This window comes from Papio anubis, chromosome 6 (genome assembly GCF_008728515.1).
Source record: "Papio anubis isolate 15944 chromosome 6, Panubis1.0, whole genome shotgun sequence".
Classification (NCBI taxonomy): Eukaryota; Metazoa; Chordata; class Mammalia; order Primates; family Cercopithecidae; genus Papio; species Papio anubis.
In genome coordinates, this window is record NC_044981.1 from 50,607,257 (window position 1) to 50,613,567 (window position 6,311).

Consider the following 6,311-nt stretch of genomic DNA (forward strand, 5'->3'; position numbering starts at 1 on the left):
AAAGAGACCTTTGATTCAGAGATCTTTTCAAAGTATAAAACAGGTACTGTAAGTCTAAACAACTAATATTTATAATACACAAGTAAATTCCACCATTCAACAATAAAATGAAGAAATCCAAAAAGCTAACAAGCCTAAAAAGAGATGTTCAAAGTTAGTTATAATCAGAGAAATGCTGATGAAAACAACAGTGAGATATAACTTGACTAGTAGATTTGCATAACATCTAGAGCTGGCTCTAGGAACCATCACGTACTTCTGGAGGGAAGAAAGACTGAAGAGAGCTCTGACACATCTCCCTAGAGTAGATCTGACCAGACTTTGTGACTCAGAATTTCCACTCCCATGTATATAGCGTAAATAAGTTCCTATCAAGTCTGCAAATGGCATGTACAAGGATATTTGTGTGTAGTAGAAGCAGAGGGGGATTTGGCAGCAACCTGAAATCCATCCCTTTCTGAAAGAGGGGCTGGCTGAAATGTACAGCATACACACAATGGGGTCAGAAACAATGGTCAAGGTGTTCATGGAGCAACTTGGATGGCCCTTATAACAATATCATTTGGGTAAGTTTAAACAATACATGTGCACAAAACAATATGCGTTTTGCAAAAAGGTATACAAGCAAAAGCATACATATTAAACTCATTTTAATTCTTGCTTGGGATGAGGTGGCTGAAGATGAGAAGAGGATAAGGGAATGAGATGAAAGAGGGAAAGGGAGGAGGAAAGAAAAAGAGGCCTTGACCCAACCAATGTTAATGTTTAATAAATTGAGTATTAGTAGCCCAACCTTGTGTTACAAAAGAGGGTAAAATAATATATTCATGAAGAACTTTGAATGTACTCTTAAAAATGAAGTTTTCTTATATAGTTATCTTTTGTCTATGAATAAGCCCATTACCACACATCTGCCCTCCTTGGCATCCACCTCCCTCCATCCTTCAATATCCAACTGCAGCAGCAGACACTAGGCAAGAGCAAAGTTAACATCCCTTAAAATGCTGTTATGAAACCATAATGAAAATAGGTCACCAAAGCTGAATAGTTACAAATATATGAATGTGATGTATTGATCAATTACAAATTAGCTTTTGGGAAATTGATTTTGGAAATCTAACACAGAGTCATCAAGAAACTTAGGTTCTGATTCTCTCTGTCTGACTTATACTTTGAAACAAAGTAATTTTCCTAGCCTCAAATTCTATATTTATAAAATGGAGGAAAACAGTAAATGAAAAATAATTAACTTTATAAACAAATAAATATTCATCAGGCTCAAAGGCTCAAAAGCCAAAGAACGAAATTAAATAGTTTCCATAAAGAATGTTTCCTCACTCAAGGACAATAATATTCCTTCAATAGTTACAGGACATCTACTATGCACTATGTACTGTGGTAGGAATGGGTACAAATTTCAACATTTGAGATAAAACATACTACCCAGGACAAATTTCAAAGACTATATGCCCAGTAATTATCAAAAGTATGGCATAAGTGAAGTAATATAAAATGAAATGTAAATGTATCTATAATTATTAATGCATTTTGATAGGCAAAAAAAGACTGGAACATTAAGACTAATACTGAACCATTTGTTTTGTTTCTTTACTTCTTCTGTTGAATTAACCATCACTCTACACTGCCCCCCTAAAATAAAAGCTTTAAAAGATCATAAAGCAAATGTTTTGCCTTTAAATATGCATCCTATTTCAAATATAAAACAAAAAGCCTTCAGAGATGGTTTGGCTCTCTGTCCCCGGACAAATCTCATCTCAAATTGTAATCTCCATGTATTGAGGGAAGGACCTGGTGAGAGGTGATTGGATCATGAGGGCTGTTTCCCCCATGCTGTTCTCATGACAGTGAGTGAGTTCTCACAAGATATGATTATTTAAAAGTGTGGCACTTCCCCCCTCACTCTCTCTGTCTCCTGCCACCATGTAAGATGTGCCTTGCTTCCCCTGCACCTTCCACCATGATTGTAAGTTTCCTGAGGCCTCACCAGCCATGTGGAGCTGTGAGCCAATTAAACCTCTTTTCTTTATACATTACCCAGTCTCAGATAGTTCTTTATAGCAGTATGAAACAGACTGATACAGAAAATTGCTACTGGGAGAAGTGGGGCATTGCTATAAAGATACCTGAAAATGTGGAAGTGACTTTGGAACTGGGTAATGGGCAGAGGTTGGAACAGTTTGGAGGGGTCAGAAGAAGGTAGGCAGATGGGGGAAAGTCTGGAACTTCCTAGAGTCTTGTTGAATGATTGTGAGCTAAATGCTAATAGTGATATTGACAATGAAGTTCAAGCTGAGGTGGTTTCAGATGGAGACGAGAAACCTATTGGGAACTGGACTAAAGGTCACTCTTGCTATGCTTTAGCAAAGAGGCTGGTGTCATTTTGCCCCTGCCCTAGAGATCTGTGGAACTTTGAACTTGAGAGAGATGATTTAGGATATCTGGTGGAAGAAATTTCTAAGCAACAATGCATTCAAGAGGCAACCTGGCTTTTTCTGAAAGTATAAATTGGAACTTAAGTTTAAAAGGGAAGCAGGGTATAAAAGTTTGGAAAATTTGCAACCTGACCATGTGGTAGGAAAGAAAAACCCATTTTCTGGGGAGAAATTCAAGCTGACAGCAGACATTTGCCTAAGTAATGAGGAGCCAAATGTTAGTAGTCAAGATAATGGGGAAAATGTCTCCAGGGCATTTCAGATCTCTTCACTGCAGCCCCTCCCATCACAGGCCCAGAGACCTAGGAGGAAAAATGGTTTTGTGGGCCAGGCCCAGGGCCCTGCTGCTCTGTGCAGCCTTGGGACATGGCACCCTGAATCTCAGCTGATCTGGCCTTAGCCCTGGCTAAAAGGAGCAAAAGTAAAGCTTGGGCAGCAATCCCCAAGCCTTGGGGCCCATGTTGTGTTGGGCCCACAGTTACACATAAGCCAAGAGTTGAGGTTTGGGAACCTCCACCTAGATTTTAGATGATGTATGGAAATGCCTGGATGTCCAGGCAGAAGTCTGCTGCAGGGGCAAAGCCCTCATGGAGAGCCTCTACTAGGGCCATGAAGAGGGGAAATGTGGGGTTGGGTCCCCCACACAGAGTCCCCACTGGGGTGCTGTTGAGTGGAGCTGTGAGAAGAGGGTAACTGTCCTCTAGATGCCAGAATGGTAGATCCACTGACAGTTGCACCATGCACCTGGAGAAACTGCAGACACTCAATGCCAGCCTGTGAAAGCAGCCACGGGAGCTGTACCCTGCAGAGCCATAGGAGTGAAACTGCCCAAGGCCTTGGGAGCCCACCCCTTGGATCAGTGTGATCTGGATGTGAGACATGGAGTCAAAGGAGATTATTTTGGAGCTTTAAGATTTAATGACTGCCCTGATGGCTTTTGGACTTGCATGGGACCTGTAACCCTTTTGTTTTGATTAATTTTTCCCATTTGGGATGGGAGCATTTAGCCAATGCCTGTACCCCCATTTTATAACACCTTGGAAGTAACTCACTTGCTTTTGATTTTACAGGCTCATACGTGGAAGGGACTTCCCTTGTTTTAATGAGACTTTGGACTTGGACTTTTGGGTTAATGCTGGAATTAGTTAAGATTTTGGGCAACTACTGGAAAGACAAGATTGATTTTGAAATGTGAGAAAGACATGAGATTTGGGAGGAGCTGGGGCAGAATGATATGGTTTGGCTCTGTGTCCCCACCCAAATCTGATCTCGAATTGTAATCCCTGCATGTTGAGGGAGGGGTCTGGTGGGAGGCGATTGGATTATGGGGGCAGTTTCCCCTATGCTGTTCTTGTGATAGTGAGTTCTCACGAGAGCTGATGGTTTAAAAGTGTGGCACTTCCCCCTTCACTCTCTCGTTCTCTCCTGCTGCCATGTAAGACATGACTTACTTCCCCCTTACCCTTCTGCTGTGACTGTGAGTTTCCTGAGATCTCCCCAGCCTTGAGGAACTATGAGTCAATTAAATCTCTTTTGTTTATAAATTACTCAGTCTCAGGTAATTATTTATAGCAGTGTGAAAATGGATTAATACACTTTCCTTTTAGGTACTCTCCATAGACAAAGGTCTTTGCAATATTTTAAGCAAATTATAAATGCATATTATGAATATGCCACAGAAACAACAGTATTTCAAACTGTAAGGCTGGAGGCATTTAAATAAAATGGAGTTTCTACTGCTTCTTTCCTGAATATCAGTGGAACACTATCTTAGTGACTCTCCCCACCTACGGTTGCTTAAGCATATTCTCTCCACCAGGTGTTTCTGAGAGTCCCGCAAAGAGTTTGGTCCTATTGTTTCTAGATTCTCTTTTAGCCGTTACAACGTTTGTAGAAACAAAACCTTAGTTAGAAGACTGTCATGCAAATGAAGTGAAGGAGGTGGTATTGATAGGTTTCTCAACCCCACCAGCCAAACACCTACTTCCTTCTCATTCCTCTCTCATGTATGTTGAACCTGTAGTTCATCATAAGGCCAGGCTTGAAGAACAATGATCCTGTCCAATCCCATGATTTTCTATAAGAGAAAATGAGACGCAGAGAAGGGGAATATGACCAAGGTCAGACTAATGTAAGTCTCTCTTGAAACAAGAAAGTATTATTAACTATGTAGCATTAGAGTTAACCTCAAAACCAAATCTCCAACTTCTAGTTTATTCTCCTTTTTGGCCATCTTAGCTTAGCTGTTCATTGTAAAGCAGTTGTTAAGAGCACAGGCACAGGAATCAGATCTCTTGGAGTTACAATTCTGACTCTACAATTTATCAGTGATGTGATCTGTGCGAGTTACTCAACCTGTCAATGCCTCAATGGTATGAAAAGAAGATAATAACGATATCCACTTCATAGAAGTTTCATAAATACTAAATAAGATAATCCATGTGAAGCACTTAAAACAGATCCTGGTCTTTAGTACAGTTTCAACAAATATTGGTTATTGTTATTATTACCTGAAGAAAGATGACCTAAGACATTAGTTTATTATAAATCCTAGTTATTTCAAGAACCTTAATCATATGAATCTTAATTTGATCATATGCTAGAGGCAAACACAATCAGAATCCATTTTGCCAAATATCAAGAGAACATTACTGTTCAATGTAGAAGATTTCTGCTATTCCTCAAAGTTGCCACCAGATGACAGCAGTTGATAATAAGAAAGACAGTTCAGTTATGACCTGACTAATGCTTCCTCCTTTGAAATAAAAGCATCCTTTACAAACTTTGTAAAGCCCTGTAAAAGAGTCGATTTCCTTTCCTCACTACTTTTTTCTTACTCCCACAAGGGTCGTGGCTGACATCCCTATAATAAAAGACACATTAAAAAAAGAAATATGTAATAATTTAACAACGTTTTACATGAGTCTTCAGAAATGAAGACCCAAAGACCCAGGGAAAATTGTGGATGTTTATGTTAAGTCTGATGAAAGAACTGGATGGTTGTGGAGAAATATGATTGGACAAAAAGGAGTATGATGTAATGGTAATAAATAGGGGGAGCTCAACAAGGCCTGTTTGTTCATATTCTTTTCTGTGTCTCTGTAGGACATGCATTCCCTGCAGATACAGGGCAAGACACCTGTCACATAAGGACCAACGAATAAACAGGTCTTTAATTCTATCAAACTGCACCCAAGAACCAGTGTTCTCTCTCTGAAGTCCCCAGGTCTGAGAATGATCCAGGGATTGCATCACCACTGCATCACATAATTCTTGTTGTAATGCATGTGTTGGCATATGTTGTCTTTTCTACTATCTTATGAATGATTTTTATGTTATTGTATGTTGAAATGATAGCATTTTAGATACATTTTGGTTAAATAAGATATATTGTTAAAATTAATTTCACCTGTTTCTTTTCACTTTTTAAAAAATTTGAAATAATGTATATGTCTCTCATTATATCTCTGTTACACAGTGCTGGTCTAAAGGAGCTACATTTAGAGAGTCACCTTATCAGGAAAGAGCCTGAAACAGGATTTGGCCCCTCACATACACTCCTTGGTGCTATGCCTTTGTGCTTTGAATATGTTAAGTTGCTTGAGCTTGAACTAGAACAAGACACAAAAATTGACTCAAGATTTCTTAGCTCAGTGGTGAAATCCATGTGTAGCAGATAAAAGATAACTGGCTAGGGAGTAAGATAGCAGGAAGCTCATCCTGTCATAAACCAGCCTTAGCCTTGACCAAGTTGTTTGATTTCCTCCTACGTGCTTCCTCACCCAGGGTGGGCTAAGATACTTCCTAAGATGTATTGATATTGTAAGCTTCATGATTAAACCAAGCTATCCTTGGGAA